We start from the raw sequence: 22,841 nt of genomic DNA on the forward strand, positions 1-22,841 counted from the left end.
ATGAGGCTCATTCGATCAATCACTGGTAATCTTCTCCTCTCCATTTTCAAATTCTTAAGCTTTTCCCTAGACATTTTCTTACTCTTTCGCTAATAATGAAATAGTTTTTTTTTTTTAAATAAATAATATATTTTAGATTGTTATAATACAGGGCAGCGTAATTCACTGCTGCGAGAGGTGGGACGGCGATACTTCATTGCGGCTTCAATAGAGGAATACGCAAGGAGGAACTATGCAAGCAATGTCTCTGAGTATAACACTGTTATCGGTTCTCTCACCGCACAGAGAAGGTAGATTCTAGTTTTGATTTTCTTTTTGTAGTTTTGGAATTTTTTTTTTTTTGGGGAGAAATTATGAAAGTTGTGTTTTTTTTTTTTTTTTTTTTTTTTTTTTTTTTTAATAATGGTGGTGGTAAGCATTTCTTGCTGACAGATGTGTATGATGATATGATGCTGGATGGAGTATAGCCAACTAGGGATAGATTCCATTCTCTCATCGTTGGAACCATGAAAGGCTCTTGCTTGCAGGACGCTTTCTACTTTTTTGACCAAATGAAATCCATGGATTTGGTCCCTGATGTATGTATTTGTATATATATGCTTTTTTTTTTCTTTCACATGGATCTGCATTAATTCTTATCTACTGACTATTAGATTCTTTCAAGATTGGAAATTTTGTATAAAGTTACTTTGTGTTTTTTTTTCTTTTTTTTTTCCCTAGCTGTTACAATGTATTGCTTTGTGTTATAGGTTACTTTATACAACATTTTAGTTTCATTGTGTGGCAAATGCAAGTACTCTGACCAGGCAATTCGGGTATGTTTCTTAGATGTTTTGTAAGTCTTCAGATTTTTTTTAGAATCCATAAACTTATGTCGGATTTTGGAGTAAATTTTGATCTGTTTACTTTCAACATGATTGAAGATTTTGGATGAGATGAAGAAATATGAAGTGAAGCCGATGGTGCAAACCTATGTGTGTCTACTCAATGCATGTGCTATTGCTGGCCGTATAGATCGAGCGTATGCCACCCTTTTAGTTGTCTTGTTTTACCTAGTTGTAAATTGCAAAAATTAAGGTCATAAACCTTAGCCTGGAAACTTGATAGTCAGCTATACCAGTGATTAAATTGGCTTTATTTTACCTTAGTGGATGATTTTACATGAATTCAGTCCAAAATTTTACATTTAAATGCCTGCTCTGCAAATTAATTTATAAGTTGTCCTATATGCTTTATGATCTACTTTTGGTTAATTTCGGCATATAACAAACTAAACTTTCATTCTAATCTACAGATATGCGATCATTTGTGATATAAATACAGCTGGTCTTGGGTTGAACAAGTTCTGCTATGCAAGGCTTATTGCTGCACTTAAGAACAAATCGCCTGTTCCAGAAGATTTTGCCACTAAAGCAATTACTATAGGATCTTTATTCTTAAATTAGGCTTTCATATCATTAGCTTTTGATGTTCCCTGTGATATTCCCTTCACTGAAAGATCATTAAGTTCATTGAGCGGTCAATAGAGTGGACATCAGTTGAAGCATCCAGTGCCTCAGTTGAAAATTAATGATGGGTGTCATTGAGAAGGAATTATATAATCTTCCCACTGTTGAATATGTTCATAGGCATGGTGGATTTTTGAACAGGCAACTAACTGTATATCATGTTGCATTTCATGCTTGTGCAGACTTGGGAAATGTAGAGGTACTTCTTTGCATCTCTAATATTTCGGCTTAACATCACTCAACATCTCTATTATCTTCTTTGTGTATAGGCAATTATGGGTCTGTTATTCTATTGTTATTTTGTTATCGACTTTATGTTTTTCTGTTGTCTTTTATTTCTTGATATTAGTAATATGCCTTTATATTAGAATACCTGTGGCTTATATATGTTCTATGAATAATTTAATGCTATTTTAGCTTTGTTTATTTAATCTCTGTTTATTATGTCAGTTAATGGAAACTCAAAGGATGAGAAATATCCAGATATCTTCATTGTAATGCAAATTATGAGGTAAGTGATTTTTTTAATAATATTATCTTCATTGGATGGGAAAAAATTCTTTTGGAGATTCTAAATTGGTTCTGTTTCACTTGCTATGTTCTATTCCCTAGAAGATGCTTTTTTCTGTTATGTCCTATTTATTTTGTTAATTTTCTTAGTAAAATAACTTGTTAGTTGATTAGCTCACCATAAGAAACTGGTTTCTGTCACTGGGCTTTGATTAAGGTGCTATCTACGTGCAAGGGACATTGATAATGCTCTTAAAACTTTCGAAGACCACATGAATGCAAAAAAGCCTGCAGCGCCATGTAGTAAGTTTGGTGGCAAAAAATCTTTGGCATTATGTCAAAGCATCTTCGTTCTCTATATTTGAATGCTATTTCATAGTTTCTACTTCCTTTTGAAATTAGTGTCAAAGCATTATGTTATTACATTGAACCTGATTTTTGGATGATTGGATTTCTGATCAGCCAAATCATTTTTGGACAGTACTTGATGTCAGATTACGTGTGCAATAATCTGCCTTCTTTGAACTCTACACGTATTCAGGAAATACAACAATACTTTCCCTTTCATGGGTATCCACATGGTCCATCCAGACATCTAATATGTTATGATTTTTTTTTACCAGAAAAACTAATATTTTCTTTTTCCTTTTGCCATGCATAAACTCCTTCCATAGCATTTATGGTTGGCTAGTTGTGTGTTGCTTAGTAATATAGATGTTGCTATTTATTCTATTATATTATACACCTTCATGTTTGGCACATTTTCCATTTAAGACTCAAGAAAGTATATTATTTGTGTTGTTCTCTCTGAAATGTTCGAAGGATTATTCTAATAGCTGGACGTTAATTTTGTATAATATGTGTCTCTAGAAACTTATAGAGGGAGCCATGATTGGGCATACCCCCAAGGGAATGCAACTTGTACAAGATACACTAGTAGGTTGAGTAATTGCAGTTTCTTATCTGAGTTAAAAAATAAATCAAGGGCTTAGTCTAACGTGATTTCATTCTCCACCATAGGTAAAAATGACTGAGAGGGACTTTTTCTTGAGCCCAAAAATGGGGAGTGACCTTCTCCTTATAGCCTCTGGCGAAAAGGTGCTATAAAAGCTTCATTTGATCCCTTTTTATTAGCTTAGGGATGAGAAGGGTGATTGTACTTTGTCTTTTGTGGTTCCTCATGGATAATTTTATGTTTCTGCGTTTGAGGAAATATTCTCATTCAAGAACTCCTTTTGATATTTGCAGACTGGTGGATATATTACTGCTAACTATATTTGGGACTTGATGCAAGCTCGGAAGATTACTCCTTCACTTCCTACTGTGGAAGCATATTACAATGGCTTAAAAGTTAGTCTCTTGCTTCGCTAGAGACGTTTATTGTTTCACTTTAATTTAAAGTATAATATATATATATATATATACCCATCCACGTGACTCAATTTCTTTTTCTTTTCCAATTTTCCATCTTTTTTGACAAATTTTCTGAACTTTTTTTTGTTTATGAAATTGCAGGGGCGCGAGATCCTAGAAGATGATCCATGGCTCCTACAAGTTTCATAGACTTATGACAGCCTTTGCACCAGATTTGGAACAGGACCTGGCCAATCCTATTAGGTGTCAACTTTGTGTTTTATTGGCTATTAAGCGAGGTTTAATTTTTAGAACTTAGAATTAATAAAAAAAATTGAAATTATCAAAGGGATTTGATATGGATTAGAATTATCAAAGTGTACAACTTGCACCAAGAAAGAAAGTGCCCTAAACAGATTGGTCATAGCAGCTGATCATGCTCAGCCGCCGTACCTCTTGATCGCGCTACCAACCAACAGCACCATTCAACTGAAGGACCATAAATCGCTCTACACTATATTAAGACAATGGGGGTGTGTAATGCGGTATGCGTGTGTTATGTAATGTAGTAAGGAATGCAAGTAGTAGCTCAACTGCGTAACATGTGTTTTGGCATAATAGACGTTGGTTTTATGTGTTGTTTTGTTGGCAAAGTCATCTGTTGTATTGTGTTTCTAAAATATCATTTTATGTTCAGTTTTTGTTCAGTTTTTTGTAGGTTTCTTACTGTTTCACGGATGCTATTACTAGCCAATGGTAATTACCGATGCACCATCTGTAATTGACATTTGTCCACCGTCGTAAGAGTATCACCACAATTCCATCCCACAACTTCAATCGTGTGTGTTTCCACCAAGCACATGCTAAATCTAGCTTTATTGATGATAAATGTTGACAAAGTAAGAGAAAAAATGACATTAATAAGTGAAAACATTCAATTTGTAATTGCTTGAAACATTACCGTAGGTTTCATCGGTAATTATCGAAATCCCTATGGTAATCACATTTGACCAAATTTTTGGCCCTCACAAGTCCCTTAATGTGTGTTAAATGCAACAACATGAAAAATATACATTATTCAATGATCCTAAGGAGAAAAAGCCCAAACGTTAGGAAAAAGTTCTCAAATTAGCCAAAAAAACTTGATTACTGTAAGGCCTTCGATAATTACCGATGAAACCTATTGTAATCAGTTTAAACTTGTTGGAAAAATTATCGAAGGTTTCATTGGTAATTACCAAAGGCCCTACGGTAATCACATTTGACAACCTTTTTGGCCCCTACAAGTCCCCTAATGTGTGTTAAATGCAACAACATGCAAAATATACATTTTTCAATGATCCTAAGGAGAAAAAACCCCAAAAGTTCTAAAAAAGTTCTCAAATTGGCAAAAAACTTGATTGCCGTATGGCCTTCAGTAATTACCGATGAACCCTATGGTAATCATTTTAAACTTGTTGGAAAAATGACCAAAGGTTTCATCGGTAATTACTGAAGGCCCTACGGTAATCACATTTGACAACTTTTTTGGCCCCCACAAGTCCCCAAATGTGTGTTAAATGCAACAACATGCAAAATATATATTTTCCAATGATACCAAGGAGAAAAAAACCCAAACATTATGAAAAAGTTCTCAAATTGGCAAAAAAACTTGATTACCATAGGGCCTTCAGTAATTACCAATGAAAAATACGGTTATAGATTTATACTTGCTAGAAATATTATTGATGGTTTCATCAGTAATTACCGGAGTGATGTGATTCCGCCCGAGCCCGCTCAACCAATAACCCGCTGGGGTGCTGACTCGACACGGATGAAGACTAGGCCAATCACAAGAGCTCCAATTAAGAGATTTAAGGGCAACCTGGGAGTATTTATATAGAGGGTAATCAATCTCAACAGAGCTTGTCCATACTTGAAGATACAAAGCCTATTCGAAGCATCCAAGTGGTGGAAGCCGATACGGACCCGGGTGACAGTTTTGGTACAGTTTTGGAGTCCAGGAAGCATGAAATGGTTCCAATGCTTTATGGGTTCAACACATATGCCTAATAGGTCATGGAATCAAGTTAAAGCAGCCTCAAATGCAATCAAAAAGGGCTTGTACGGACAGCATCAACAATTTGGCCGAATTTGTTGTATTGCTTGCTGGCTTTACTGTATTTTACTGTATTAGCCTTTTCTTATTTTTCCAAGCATGGGCAACGTGTGGGACTTCATAGTCAGCTTATTTGGCATCCTAAAAAGAATCTAGAAGCTGATTTGAAGCTCAAAGAGGTCAAAGATTGATCAAAGTCAACTTGATCAAAAGGCTAGCATTTTTAGTTTCCTAATTTGTTTTTACTTTTTGTTTTAGGAAACTACCATTACTTTTTGGCTTTTATTTATTTATTTTCTGGACAAATAACTTTAGGAAGGTTTTTTTATTTTATTCTTTCCATTGTAAATTAATTAATTCCTAATTTAATATAAAGGAATTAATTAATCAAACTTAGATTAGGAAAGGAAGTATAGTTTCGGCCAACTAGGTTTCTTTATGTGTGGTGGCCGGTTTTCTTTATTTTTAGGGTTTTATTTCGTGGCTTTGTAGCCTATTTAAAGGCTTATTTTTCAATATGAATACAACTTTTATTTGATTAAGAAAATACTTGTGAGATTAATTATCTCTTTGTTCTTTGAGAACACCTAAAACACCATTAGAGAATTGGTTGTTTTAGCTTGACTTATCAATAGGTTTCCCATCCCCTATTGTGGCATCTACATTATACCAAGGTTTCTAACCACAGGTTGGTTAGGGGTTGAGGTCCATTCCATTAGAACTTGAACTTAATTAAAGATCCGGGCTAATATAATACGGGTTTAGGAGCAAGTCGTCCTAGGTTCGTATCACGAAGGCCCGACGATAATCAAAATTTTGTGCCAATATAAGAATTTTTTCAGAAATTTTGAGGTTTTTTCTCCTTAGGATCATTGAAGAAAGTATTTTTTGCTTGTTATTGCATTTAACATACATTACGGGACTTGTGAGGGCCAAAAAGATTGTCAAATGTGATTACCGTAGGGTCTTCAGTAATTACCGATGAACCTTTCGGTAACTTTTCCAGCAAGTTTAAATTAATTACTATAGGTGTCATCGGTAATTACCGAAGGCCCTACGACAATCAAGTTTTTTTGCCAATTTGAGAACTTTTTCAGAACTTTTGGGGTTTTTTTCTCCTTAGGATCATTGAAAAAAGTATATTTTGCATGTTGTTGCATTTAACACACATTATGGGACTTGTGGGGGCCAAAAAGGTTGTTAAATGTGATTACCATAGGGTCTTTGGTAATTACCGATGAAACCTTCGATAATTTTTCCAGCAAGTTTAAACTGATTACAGTAGGTTCCATCGGTAATTACCCAAGGCCCTACGGTAATCAAGTTTTTTTGGCCAATTTGAGAACTTTTTTCTAACGTTTGGGGTTTTTTCTCCTTAGGATCATTGAAGAAAGTATATTTTGCATGTTGTTGGATTTAACACACATTAGGGGACTTATGGGGGCTAAAAAAGTTGTCAAATGTGATTACCGTAGGGCCTTTGGTAATTACCGATGAAATCTTCGATAATTTTTCCAGCAAGTTTAAACTGATTACCGTAGGTTTCATCGGTAATTACCGAAGGCCCTATGGTAGTCAAGGTTTTTTGCTAATTTGAAAACCTTTTCCTAACGTTTGGGGTTTTTTCTCCTTAAATCATTAAAGAATGTATATTTGGCATGTTTTTGCATTTAACACACATTAGGGGACTTGTGGGGGCCAAAAAAGTTGTCAAATGTGATTACCGTAGAGCCTTCGGTAATTACCGATGAAATCTTTGGTAAATTTTCTTGCAAGTTTAAACGGATTACCGTAGGTTTCATCCGTAATTATGAAAGGCCCTATGGTAATCAAGTATTTTTTGCCAATTTGAGAACTTTTTCCTAACGTTTGGTATTTTTTCTCCTTAGAATCATTGAAGAATGTATATTTTGCATGTTGTTGCATTTGACACTCATTAGGGGACTTGTGGGGGCCAAAAAATTGATAAAATGTGATTACCACTGGGGTTTCGGTAATTACCGATGAAACCTATGGTAATCAAATTTTTTTGCCAATTTGAGAACTTTTTCCAAACTTTTAGGGTTTTTTCTGTCTAGGGTCAATGATGAATGTATATTTTTCATGTTGTTGCCGGAAACACGCATTAGTGGACTCTTTGGAGTTGAAAAATATGTGAATTGATGTTACCAAAAGCGTATCGGTAATCATCTTTGTTTGAATTTTTATCACTACCAAGGGTATTCTTTTCTCTTATTTTATCAACGGTTATCATTACTAAAGCTAGATTCTGCATATTAAGATACCATTAATATAAGGTGTCATAACATTAAACATACGATCTACATTGAAAATTTATTAAAGTACAAGTCAACAGCATATTTTTTTCTAAACAAGCTAATGTCTTCCGGGCCAAATAAAAGGTTCTCCTCACTGCTCTTGTATGCAATAAATTTCAAAGCGAAGACGCCACAATCACCCCTGCAGAATAGCATTAATGAATAGCATTAATGAAAACCAACCACGTGAATTTCCACACGTAAGCACAATTAAATAGCAACAATACAAGTGGTTGGAAATGACAACACATTGATACCCATTATCTTGGCAGGGTGCATCTTTGATCATGGTCATCGTGAATGGCTCTAAAGTGGGAAGCACGTTCGGATTCTTCTCGTAATAGCCCCCATCCCTCAATAGGTAAGGCAGCATATACCTAAGGCACTTTGCATTGTCCAACTCTTTATTCTGGACATATTTATTTCCCATATTTGGATCATATAAATCAATATGTTCAGCCTTCAAATCCACACATGCTGCCAACCAATGGGCGCCCCCATTGTTGACAGGGATGTACACCTGAAAATTAGAACATAGCCTCATTATCCACAAATTGGGAAACTTAGTCAGAATTTTTTTAAATATGTGTATAGACTTACATAATCACATCTCCACCACGGCACGCTAAGTTTGGGTGACTTCCCATGCACATAGCTACGAAGTGTCGAATCACATGAATATGTGCTTTGAGATGCCTTCCATGTAACAACCTAAAGCACCCGTATACGATATTGTCCGCTTTGGGCCTAGCCTGCAAGGTTTTGTCAAAACGTGTCGCAAGGGAAAGATATCCACACCCTCTTTTAAGGCATGCTTTGTTCCCCTTTCCAACTGACGGTTTTTAGGTGGGCTTGAAGCTAAGGTGGCGCGTGTACTGTTCTGGTGGCCGAAAATGGGTGAATGGCGGTTGGCCGGTTGGGTTTCTCTCTCTAGCTCTCTCTCTCTCTCTCCTTCCCTCTTTCTCTCTCCTTCCCTGGCTCACGTGTTTTGGCCAAAATAAAAGCCACCTTAGCTTGAAGCTCACCTAAAAACCATACGTGCTGGGCCCAAAATGGACAATATCGCATGCAGGTGGACTGGGCTGTTACAGTTGGTATCAGAGCCAGTACCCGGATCAGTGTGCCAGCAAGGACACTGGGCCCCAAGGGGGGAGGATTGTGAGATCCCACATCGGTTGGAAAGGAGAACAAAGCATGCCTTGAAAGAGGGTGTGGATACCTTTTCCTTGCAATGCATGTTGACAAAACCGTACGGGCTGGGCCCAAAGCAGACAATATCGCATGCGAGTGGATTGGACTGTTACATCCCATGTGGGATAACGGCCTTTGATGGATGACTGCCAAATAATTAAATAGATACAATATAAAATGTCATCAATATAACATTAAGCAATGCAGTAACATCCCATCTTCTTACCCAAACTAACAGGTCTAATATGGCACAGTTGTGGGTGAATATCTTCTCATTCTCAAACAGCCGTTTTTTGTGTGAAATACAAAATAGTGTCAATATGCTGCAAAAAACATTAAAGGAAATAAAAAACAAGTGTGAGGTGATAAATAAAACATCATTCCAAACGTACAAACACAATGAATTTACATGGAAGTAAAGTATATAACTTACATTAGAACTCAACCATCCTGCAGGGGTAAGTAGCTCTGTGAGATTCCATATTGGTTGGAAAGGAGAATGAAGCATACGAGGTTGTGGATACCTTTCCCTTGAGAGACCTTTTGAAACCTTGAGGGCTGGGTTGTAAGAGGATTCCTCAGGCCCAAATAGGACAATATCTGCATTCGGGTGGTCTGGGTTGGGCTGTTACAGATGGTATCAGAGCCTAACCCGGACGCTGTGCCCCAAGGGGGATGGATTGTGAGATCCTACATCGGTTGGAAAAGGGAACGAAGCATGCCTTGTAAGAGGGTGTGGATACCTTTCCCTTAAGAGGCCTTTTAAAACCTTGAGGGCTGGGTTGTAAGAGGATTCCCCAGGCCCAAAGAGTACAATATCTGCATGCGGGTGGTCTGGACTGGGCTGTTACAAGCTCAGCAAAAAATTTCTTCCCCACTGTCATATAAGATGTGCAGACAGTTGCTCCAATCGGTGCCACCCTCTACCACTCATTGAATGCCCTCTCCTTTGATGCATCAATATGTCGATTAAGATTAAATTTGACCTTTTTCTTACACGGGTCGGTGTAAGAAGAGATGACATGATGTGACTGTTGGTAAACTCTACTGAATCGGCTTTTATCACCAACTTTATGCATCCAAGCCTCCACCTCACTCTCAGCTGATTGGTCATGATGTGGACTATTAGCTGAAGCACTGATATCCCACCCCAAATGCAAAGGCTGATATGGCACTAAAGCCCAGGAATCCTCCACATAGGCTCCTCCAGGTACGATAGGCTCGAATGGTGTTGTACAATCCTCATCCTCCTTCCTACCATTGGAACCGTCTATGGGTGCATAAAATTCTTTGGCTTGCTTTCCAAATGACGGTGCCAGAAGGGATGATGGTCACACCAAAGATGATGGTGAATGGGTGTGCGTATGATGTTCGGCCTGCAAAACACAATGGTTATTTTACAGTTCCCAAAAACTAACAACAAGTAATTATTGAATTACAATATATAATTTAATAATGCTAAAACCCTAAAGTATACTATGTTGTCTAAATGATACCTGATGCTTTAGTTGGTCAATAATAGAACTAAGCATCTTCCTTAACGATGCCATCTCTTGCTTCACTTCGTGATGACAATCATCCACAAATTTCTTTAATTCATCAAATTTTGCCTTCAAGCAAGCAAGCTAATCAATATCAATATCCAAAACATAAGTCAATATATATTAGTACAACATATGAAATGCAAATTTGCGTGCAAGTAACAATTGCATACCCTGCAATTAGCATCTAGAGAGGCACTAGAATGCTCCTCAGCTTTGGTTAGCACCAACGGTGGCTATCGGTGCTACAAGTGGTGGTGTCGTATAGCGAACTTTATGTATGTTCACTGCTATTGTTCGCCAGTAATCCATAGTTTTCTCCTCATCGGTAGCATCTAACCTCCAGTTTGCAACATACTACATGAAATGAAGAAAGGAAAAAAAAAGTAAATTTGGAAACTGGACATTGGTAATGTAACTTAAATGTAGTCGTACCATGTAGTCTAAATAAATTTGCCTCACCTTGCTATTTAAGGTGAACCAATAATGGACAGCAAAATGGCTCGATTGACTTGTAGCATGCCATCCAAGGATCCTCGGACAACGAGTTTCCCACCGCACGCCAAAATGGTTACAGAAATCAGGTATTGCTTCAAACCCCCACACCTACAAAATATAAATTATAGGTTATTAAATATAATCTTTATGTAAACACTACATGTATTAAATATATTACCGTACCTGAAACGCCAATGGAAAACCCTTTAGGTCATACGACTGTGATTTATTCTTTACTGCAAGTCCTTTATGGTGGAATGCATTATGCAATGAGTCAATCATCTCCTTGTAGCTCAAAAAGCCCCAAGGGTAGGAATTAAATACCTCGATATCAGCAGCCAAATCAACGAATTTTCTATTTATTTGAGCCCTCGGATCCATTCCGAGTACGCCATGAACTAAGAAATATAGTAATGCAATTCTCACAGCATTCCAATAATCCACAAAATGTGTACCCTTGAATATTCGAGCCAGCTGGGGAGGTTTCAAGTCAGTCCTGTCTTCTAGCAACCTCGTGCGCAGCTCATTTCCTTTTGGATTTAGCATATCATGCATGGAAGGGCAACTACAAAACTTTAAGCCACTAATGAGTGTAAATTCCCACTTCATAAACCGCACTCCAGATCCGCCGAAGTTAAACTCCAGTACTTCTGGATCGTTGGACATAACTCGTCTGCAAAGCATGTGATGCACTAGATGACCAGAGAACTTGAGGTTCTTCATGTCAAGTAAGTGTCCAAAACATGTTTGTCTATACTTTTTCAGCTGCTCACTTGTGAGGACACTTGTAATTACTTCGTTCACTTCTATTGGATTCCCGAATGAATGTGCCCTAACTTTAAATATATCGGCATTCTAAAAGATCCATTCCTTTGGAGTGTCATGGCCTGCAAAATGAATTACATAAATAGAACAGAAGTCAACCATTTAATCATACCTTATTTTTCCACCCTACCTTGATAATAATAATTTTTAACCAAATGTTAAGACATATGGGTTCACATTTTTGCACTAGTGGTAATTATCGATGGAACCATCGATAATCAACCTACAATGAACTACAAAAAATCCCGATGGCCATCAGGTCATGTTTTTCTCAAGTAATAACATTCTTGAATAAATACCGACAGATGTATTATCACTTACCACACCAAACTACATAAATGAATATAAAACTTACCATCTCAGATGAGGAAGAGGAAAGTGGAATGTGCCCTGGATGTTTGGTGGTTTCTTTCTCAGCTTTGGATTGTTGCCTAGTAGTTCGTCGACGCTTAGAGTCAGGTGCTGATATGCTGCCACTGTGTCTCTTAGTTTGCACCTTCTTAACTACCTTCTTCGATTGAGAACGCAAATTCCTTTTTGGTGCCATTATAAAATACAACCTATAAATGTAACTTAACAACATCAATAACTTTTTAACTACCTTTAGCTACATAGTCAACTATGTATGCATATATAAATAACCGTAATCCTAAATTATGAATAGAATTTATATAATTCAAAACAATACAAAATAACCATTTTAATTTAAATTGCCAGTGCTGCTCATTTTCATCTACATTTAAAGTGCATATATAGATGTGTATATATATATATATATATAACTACGTATAAACAACTTAAAATAGCATAAAATTTGATCAAACACATTTATTTATACAACCAATTTCACATTTTTTATCACTTCCAAAATTAATTTATATCAATTTTAATTTTTAAGCTTGTGCCAAACTATAACCTTAATCAACTCCATATTTTTTTCTTCTTTTGAACCAAAAACTCTTAAAAAAAAAAAAAAAAAGGCCTGACATCATTGATGATGTCAGCAAAACGGCAAGTGGTCTGCTACACATGCACAAAAACGACACGTCATTTCTAGTTAACGATGTGTCATCTTCATAGGACGACGTGTCGTCTTACTGGCCAACCGAATGACATGTCATTCGTAACATACGACACGTCGTTCGCTTCTCCTTCAACCTCCAGCCTATCGACCCGAACCCGCCCGAACCGGGTCTCGTACCCGAATTTCGACCTGAAATTTTCTCCCACCTCCGGCCACCGTTTCAGGCCAAACCCAGTGTCAATCTATCCTAAAATTTAGATTTTAATAACTTCTGTATAAAAATCTTAATCTAACATAAATTGCAAATTTTTAATTGGTTTTAAACATCAATAAAGTGATTCACACTCCTAAACATATCACATTGTACTCAAGAAATGTTATATATTTTTAAAATTCCAAGTATTTGATGTAAATATGAAATCCACAATATATATACATACACACGGCAATAAAAAAAAAAAAATTACCTGATGATGCTTATAAGTGGATGAAAAAATAGAAAAAAAGTGGATTTTTGTTTTTTAGTTGAAAAGATGAAAAGGGTTTTTCGTGGTGTGGGATGGGGTGAAATAAAGGTTTTTTGTGGAAATAGATTGAAATTTAATGTAAAAGGATATGGATGGCTTTTGAAATTGTTTTAAGGTTATAATTGATATTAAAGGGTAAAAGAAAAAAAAAAATGAAAGAGGAGGGGTATATTTTGTTAACGCCCTGCAAAGAGGGTAAAGGGCCAAATTCCCCCTAAGTCAAGCGGAGCTATTTCATTTGGGCCTATGCGGCCCATCAGTTAAATATAAAAAGGGGAATTTGGCCCAATGCCCTCATAGGGATGAGCTTCATGATTTTTACCCCTTCATTTGCTATCTTTTTTTTTCTACCCTTCAATATCTATTTTAACCTTAAAACAATAAAAAATGACTTAGATATCCTTTTATATTTTAAGCAAAGAACAAAAATCTACTTTTTAGAAAAAGAAAACAAACTTGTTTTTACACGAATACATAAAAATACAAAAAAACAAAACTTGCCATGGAAAAGCCAAAGAAAGCTTCATCTCACCACCCAAAAAAAAATACAAAGAAAAAACAAAAAAACAAAACTTCATCTCATCTCAGCACTCTCCGAGGTAATTGTTTTAATATTTTTATTTATTTGTTGCTGTGGACCGGTGTGGGTTTGTTTTTCTGTGGATTTTTAGCCTTGCCATGATCGGTGTGGATTTGTTTTTGTGTTTATTTGTTGCCTTGCCGTGGACCCATGTGGGTTTTTTTTTTTTGTGTTTATTTGTTGCCTTACCGTTAAATACTTACAAATTTAGTACAATGTGAGACATTGAAACTTGTGATTTGTATTTAGAACTGGTTAAAAATGTGAAATTTTTGAAGATTTAGGTTTTAGTATGGAAGTGATTATAACCTAAGTTTTAGGATAGATTGATATTGGGTATCAGTAGGAAATGAAGAGAGGAAAAAGATGGGACCGGTTTGGCCTTGAACGATGGCCGGAGGTGGGAGAAACAACCGGGTCAAGAATTGGATCGGGACCGATCAGGCGGGTTCGGGTCAACCCAAACAAAGGTTGAAGATGGATCGAACGACATGTCGTCTGGGATGAACGATACCCAGACGATACGTTGTTTTTAATTTTTTTAAATTTTTTATAAAATTAAAAAAAAAAAAATTTTTTTTTGGGTTCCATCGACATCCCTGAGCATGGAAAATAAATAAAGGATGAAGGCAGGGAAATCAATGAATTTGATGAAGAATAATGTTACTTTGTAATAAAAAAACATAATATATGTATATATATATATATTTGTTACAACTTAGGGATATAAGGATTTTTACCCTGATCGAAGTTTAAATCCTAAAGCTAAAGGTGTTAGCTCACTAGTGCATGATACTCAAACTCTGTCTAGAAAACTACTTTTGTGGGTTGAAAAGAAGAATTTTTTTAAAAATGTACTTGACCCTTAGGAAACTAATTATATTTCTTTTTGGATTTGTATACAGATAAATCCTTGACCCTAAACTAATTATACAGATAAAATAAATATAAAGTAAATGATTTGTATAGCATATATAGGTGTTGGTAGGTCTGAGCTTTTATAACCAAATCAGGTTAAACACAAGCAGTATAGGGAAGAGATGTAGCTACATTAGTTGACATACTCATATAGAAATGGTGGACATGTTGCAGTCTAGCTTAACCCATATGTTCAGATTATAGTCTGCAACTTTCTGTGCACATTTTTTAGACATATATTGTATGGTAAGAAATAATTAAATATAACATGAATATGATATGTATATATACAGTCTAAAGGCTGCTTTTGATTGGCTTATAACAATCTGTCTGTTGCGTAGCTTCTATGTAGTCTTCCACCTCTATACTTCACTTTCTTGTTTTTCTATTTTGGGTGGATTGACTACTTCCTCTCCAGTCATTTCAATATTTCACTTTATTTGCCTCTGCATGTAGCACATAATTGGCCACAATTGTGGGTTGCTCTATTAAAACCCCACTTTAGACTATAGCTGCATTAGAAATCTTAGTTGCTTTTCAGACCTTCTTTTTTCTTTTAAGTTTTTTCTTCTTCCTTTTTGCTAGGGTAATTTATTACTAAAAATCAGTACTTGGAGATAAGAGAAAAATACTTTATAATTAATTAGAATTGAAGTTGAGAATTCCAGAGTTAGTACTTTCTAAAGGTATATATATATATATATATCGAGAGAGAGAGAGAGAGAGAGAGAGAGAGGATCGGTGCATAAAATTTTAGGTACATGGTTAGCTAGAAGCAAACACGCAAACACTTTATCCCCAAAAAAGAAAAAAAAATTAAAGAAGAAGAAGAAAATAGAAAGATTTAGAAGTAAACACACTGCTATACAGTAAATGTTTTGTAGATGGCATACACAATATCTTTAGGAAGAGAGCGTATGAAATTGAGGATTGCGGATATTTATATATGTATACATAGTTGACAATGTGGTTAAAGGTAGATAAAAATTTATTAATGTTGTCAATGTACATTTGTAGGTTGTACTTTATAATGGCACCAAAGAGGAACTTGCGACGTCAACCAAAGAAGGGAGGTAAGAAGGTGGAAAGTAAGAGACGCGGTGGTAGCACAGCAGCACTCGACTCTAAGCATTGACGAACTACTAGGCAGAAATCCAAAGCTGAGATGGACAGTGCCAAACTTCAAGGGCATGTTCCACTTTCCTCACCCCCATCTGATATGGTAAGTTTTATATTCACTTATGTTGTTTTGTGCAGTAAATGATAAGACATCTATTAGTATTTATTCATGAATGTGAAAACTCAAGAAAAACTTCACCCGATGGCCATCGGTAATTGCCGATAGGCCATCAGGATTTTTTTTTAGTTCATTGTAGGTTGATTACCGATGGTTATATCGGTAATTACCACTTATGCAAAAATGTGAACCCATATGTCTTAAGATTTAGTTGGAAATTATTATTATCAAGTTAGGGTGGAAAAATAGGGTATGATTAAATCGTTGATGTCAGTTCCATTTATGTAATTCATTTTGCAGCCCATCGATGCTCCAAAGGAATGGATCTTTCAGGATGCCGATATATTTAAAGTTAGGGCACATTCATTCGGGAATCCAATAGAAGCGAACAAAGTAATTACAAGTTTCCTCACAAGTGAGCAGCTAGAAAAGTATAGACAAACATGTTTTGGACACTTACTTTACATGAAGAACCTCCGGTTCTCTGGTAAGGTAGTGCATCACTTGCTTTGCAGATGAGTTGTGTTCAACAATCTAAAAGTACTAGAGTTTAACTTCGACGGATCTGGAGTGCGGTTTAGGAAGTGGGAATTCGCACTCATTAGTGGCTTAAAGTTTTGTAGGTACCCTTCCATGTATGATATGCAAATTTCCAAAGGAAAGGAGCTGCTCACGAGGTTGCTAGATGACAGGACTGACTTGAAATCGCCCGAACTGGGACGAATATTCAAGGGTACACATTTTGTGGATGATTGGGATGCTGTAAGAATTGCGTTACTATATTTCTTAGTTCATGGTGTACTCGGAATGGATCAGAGGGTTCAAATAAATAGAAAATTCATTGATGTGGTTGCTGATATCGAGGTATTTAATTCCTACCCTTGGGGCATTCTGAGCTACAAGGAGATGATCAACTCATTCCACAGTGCATTCCAGCATAGAGGACGTGCAGTAAAGAATAAATCATGTATTATGACCTAAAAATTATATGTAATAACCTATAATTTATATTTTGTAGTTGTGGGGGTTTGAAGCAATCCCTGATTTTGGTAACCAATTTGGCGAGCGGCGGGAAACCCGTTGTCCGAGGATCCTTGGATGGCATGCTACAAGTCAACCGAACCATTTTGCTGTCCATAATTGGTTCACCTCAAATAGCAATGTAAGGCAAATTTTTTTTAGATTACATGGTACGACTACATTCAAGTTACATTACCAAAGTCGGTTTCCAAATTTACTTTTTTTTCCTTTCTTCATTTCATGTAGTATGTTGTGCACTGGAGGTTAGATGCTACTGATGAGGAGAAGACTATGGATTACTGGTGAACAATAGCATTGAACATACATGAAGTTCGCTATATGGCACCACCACTTGTAGCACCAATAGCCACTATTGGTGCTAAAGATGTGTCCAAAGCTGAGGAGCATTCTAGTGGCCCTCCAGATGCTAATTTCAGGGTATGCAATTGTTAGTTGCATGCAAATTTGTATTTCATATGTTGTACTAATATATGTTGACTTATGTTTTGGATATTGATATTGATTAGCTTGCTTGCTTGGAGGCAAAATTTGATGAATTAAATAAAGAAATGGCATCGTTAAGGAAGATGCTTAGTTCTGTTATTGACCAACAAAAGCATCAGGTATCATTTAGACAACTTCGTATACTTTAGTGTTTCAGCATTATTAAATTATATATTGTAATTCAGCAATTATTCGTTGTTAGGGTTTGGGAACTGTAAAATAACCATTGCATTTTGTAGGGCGAACATCATATGCATAGCCATTCACTGTCATCTTCGGTACAACCATCATCCCCTGTGGCACCGTCATTTGGAGAGCAAGCCGAAGAATTTGATGCACCCATAGACGATTCCAATGGTAGGAAGGAGGATGATGATTGTACTACACCGTTTGAGCCTATCGTACCTGGAGGACCCTATGTGGAGGATTCCTGGGCTTTGATGCCATATCGACCTTTGCATTTGGGGTGGGATATCGGTGCTTCAGCGGACAGTCCATATCATGACCAATCATCTGAGATTGAGATGGAAGATTGGACGCATAACGTTGGTGATACAAGCCGATTCGGTAGAGTTTACCACCAGTCACATCACATCATCTCTCATTACACCGACCTATGTAAAAAGAAGGTCAAATTTAATCTTAATCGACATATTGATGCATCGAAGGAGAGGGTGGTATAGGATGGCATCGAATGAAGCAATCATGTGTACATCTTATATGACGGTGGGGAAGAAATATTTTGCTGAGCTACTTACCTCTGAAGGATGGTTGACTTCCGATGTGATTTATATGCTTTATGTTCATGTAAATCATTGTGTTCCTATGTTTGGAATGATGTTTTATTTATCACCTCGCACTTGTTATTTATTTCCTTTAATGTGGATTTGTAGCATATTGACACTATTTTGTATTTCATACGAAAAAGGCAGTTTGAGAATGAGAAGATGTTCACCCACACCTGTGCCATATTAGACGTGTTATTTTGGGTAAGATGATGGGATGTTACTGCGTTGCTTAATGTTATATTGATGATATTTTATATTGTATATATTTCATTATTTGGCAGTCATCCATCAAAGGGCGTTATCCCATATGGAGGGCATCTCGTAGCACATATTTATGTGATACGACCCTTCGTAGCTATGTGCATGGGAAGTCACCCAAACCTAGCTTGCCGTGGTGGAGATGTGATTATGTAAGTCCCTAAGTTTCCCATTTTGTGGATAATGAGGTTATGTTCTAATTTGCAGGTGTACATCCCTATCAACAATGGAGGTGTGCATTAGTTGGCAGCATGTGTGGACTTGAAGGCCCGACATATTGATTTATACGATCCAAATATGGGAAATAAATATGTCCAAAATAAAGAGTTGAACAATGTGGAATGCCTTACATATATGCTGCCTTACCTATTGAGGGATGGGGGATATTACGAGAAGAATCCGGACATGCCTCCCACTTTAGAGCCATTCACGATGACCATGATCAAAGATGCATCCCCCCAAGATAATGGGTATGAATGTGTTGTCATTTCAAACAACTTCTATTGCTGCTGTTTTATTGTGGTTACGTGTGGAAAGACATATGGTTGGTTTTCATTAATGCTATTTTGTAGGGGTGATTGTGGCGTCTACGCTTTGAAATTTATTGAATACAGGAGTAGTGAGGAGAATCATTCATTTGGCCCGCAAGACATTATGTTTTTTTTAAAAAAATTTGTTGTTGGTTTGTACTTTAATAAACTTTCAATGTAGATCGTATGTTTAATGTTATGACACTCTATACTAATGTTATCTTAATATGCTGAACCTATCTTTAGTAATGATAACCGTTGAAAAAAAAAAAAAAGAGAGAGAAAAGAAGACCCTCGGTTGTGATAAAAATTAAAGCAAAGATGATTACTGATGGTGCATCGATAATTCCCGATTCACTATCGGTAATTACCGATACGCTTTCGGTGATATCAATTAACATTTTTTTTTCTCCAAATACTGAGCTAATGGGTGTTTCCGGCAACAATATGCAAATTATACATTCATCAATGCCCCCAAACAGCAAAACCCCAAATGTTTCGAAAACGTTCTCCAATTGCCAAAAATATTTAATTACCATAGGTTTCATCAGTAATTACTGAAACCCCAGTGGTAATCACATTTTACCAATTTTATGGCCCTCACAAGTCCCAAATGTGTGTTAAATGCAAACACATGAAAAATATGGATTCTCAAATTATCCTAATGAGAGAAAATCACAAAATTGCTTAAAAAGTTGTCAAATTGGCCAAAAAAATACAATGACTGTAGACCTTCAGTAATTACCGATGAAACCTTCGGTAACCAACATATACTCTTTGGAAAAATTATCGTAGGTTTCATCGGTAATTACCAAAACCCCTATGGGAATCACATTTTACCAATTTTTTGTGCCCCACAAGTCCCCTTATGTGTGTTAAATGCAAAAACATGCAAAATATGGATTATCAAATGATCCTAATGAGAGAAAATCCCAAAATTGCTTAAAAAGTTCTCAAATTGGCCAAAAAAATACAAAGACTATAGACCTTCGTTAATTACCGATGAAACCTTCGGTAACCAACATATACCCTCTGGAAACATTATCGTAGGTTTCATCGGTAATTACCGAAACCCTTATGGTAATCACATTATACCAATTTTTTGGGCCCCACAAGTCCCCTTACGTGTGTTGTCATGCAAAAACATGCAAAATATGGATTATCAAATGATCCTAAATCCCAAAATTGCTTAAAAAGTTCTCAAATTGGCCAAAAAAATACGATGACTGTAGACCTTCGGTAATTACTGATGAAACCTTTGGTAACCAACATATACTCTCCGAAAAAATTACCATAGGTTTCATCGGTATTTATCGAAACCCCTATGGTAATCACATTTTACCAATGTTTTTGGCCCCACAAGTCCCCTTACATGTGGTAAATGCAAAAACATGAAAAATATGGATTATCAAATGATCCTAATGAGAGAAAATCCCAAAATTGCTTAAAAAGTTCTCAAATTGGCAAAAAAAATACGATGACTGTAGACCTTCGGTAATTACCGATGAAACCTTCGGTAACCAACATATACTCTCTGGAAAAATTATCGTAGGTTTCATCGGCAATTACCGAAACCCCTATGGGAATCACATTTTACCAATTTTTTGGGCCCCATAAGTCCCTTTATGTGTGTTAAATGCAAAAACATGCAAAATATGAATTATCAAATGATCCTAATGAGAGAAAATCCCAAAATTACTTAAAAAGTTCTCAAACTGGCCAAAAAAATACGATGATTGTAGACCTTCGGTAATTACTGATGAAACCTTCGGTAACCAACATATACCCGCTGTAAAAATTATCGTAGGTTTCATCGGTAATTACCGAAACCCCTATAGTAATCACATTATACCAATTTTTTGGGCCCCATAAGTCTCCTTACATGTGTTGTCATGCAAAAACATGCAAAATATGGATTATCAAATGATCTTAATGAGAGAAAATCCCAAAATTGCTTAAAAAGTTCTTAAATTGGCCAAAAAAATAAGATGACTGTAGACGTTCGGTAATTACCGATGAAACCTTCGGTAACCACTATATACCCTCTGGAAAAATTATCGTAGGTTTCATCGGTAATTACTGAAACACCTATGGTAATCACATTATACCAATTTTTTGGGCCCCACAAGTCCCCTTACGTGTGTTGTCATGCAAAAACATGCAAAATATGGATTATCAAATGATCCTAATGAGAGAAAATCCCAAAATTGCTTAAAAAGTTCTTTAATTGGCCAAAAAAATACGATAACTGTAGACCTTTCGGTAATTACCGATGAAACCTTCGGTAACCAACATATACTTTCCAAAAAATTACCATAGGTTTCATCGGTAATTACCGAAACTCCTATGGTAATCACATTTTACCAATTTTTTGGGCCCCACAAGTCCCCTTACATATGGTAAATGCAAAAACATTAAAAATATGGATTATCAAATGATCCTAATGAGAGAAAATCCCAAAATTGCTTAAAAAGTTCTCAAATTGGCAAAAAAAAATACGATGACTGTATACCTTCGGTAACCAACATATACTCTCTGGAAAAATTACCGTAGGTTTCATCTGTAATTATCAAAACCCCTATGGTAATCACATTTTACCAATTTTTTGGCCCCACAAGTGCCCTTACGTGTGTTAAATGAAAAAACATGGATAATATGGATTCTAAAATTATCCTAAGGAGGGAAAACCCCAAAATCTCTGAAAACGTTATGAAATTAGCCAAAAAAATACGATGACTGTAGACCTTTGGTAATTATCAATGAAACCTTCGGTAACCATACATATACCCTCTGCAAAATTACCGTAGGTTTCATCGATAATTACCGAATGTCTACAGTCATCGTATTTTTTTGGCCAATTTGAGAACTTTTTCAGAGATTTTGGGGTTTTCCATCCTTAGGATAATTTGAGAATCCATAGTTTGCATGTGTTTGCATTTAACACACATAAGGGGACTTGTGGGGTCCAAAAAATTGGTAAAATGTGATTACCATATGGGTTTCGGTAATTATCGATAAAACCTACGGTAATTTTTCCAGAGAGTATATGTTGGTTACCGAAGGTTTCATCGGTAATTACCGAAGGTCTACGGTCATCGTATTGTTTTGGCCAATTTGAGAACTTTTTAAGCAATTTTGGAATTTTCTCTCACTAGGATCGTTTGCTAATCCATATTTTGCATGTTTTTACATTTATCACACGTAAGGGGACTTGTGGGGCCCAAAAAATTGGTAAAATGTGATTACCATAGGGGTTTCGGTAATTACCGATGAAACCTATGGTAATTTTTCCAGAGGGTATATATTGGTTACCGAAGGTTTCATCGATAATTACCAAAGGTATACAGTCATCGCATTGTTTTGGCCAATTTGAGAACTTTTTAAGCAATTTTGGGATTTTCTCTCATTAAGATCATTTGATAATCTATATTTTTCATGTTTTTGCATTTAACACATGTAAGGGGACTTATGGGGCCCAAAAAATTGGTAAAATGTGATTACCATAGGGGCTTCGGTAACTACCGAAGGTCTACAATTATCGTATTTTTTTTTAATTTGAGAACTTTCCTGGAGATTTTTGGGTTTTCTCTCCTTACGATCATGTAACCATCCA

At 36.2% G+C, this 22,841-nt stretch overlaps 1 pseudogene; it reads left to right on the forward strand.

Annotated features, from left to right (window-relative positions):
- On the forward strand, positions 1-3,635 carry LOC132803123 (pentatricopeptide repeat-containing protein At4g35850, mitochondrial-like; annotated as a pseudogene).
- The last annotated feature ends 19,206 nt before the right edge of the window (positions 3,636-22,841 follow it).

This window comes from Ziziphus jujuba, chromosome 3, assembly GCF_031755915.1.
Source record: "Ziziphus jujuba cultivar Dongzao chromosome 3, ASM3175591v1".
Lineage (NCBI taxonomy): Eukaryota > Viridiplantae > Streptophyta > Magnoliopsida > Rosales > Rhamnaceae > Ziziphus > Ziziphus jujuba.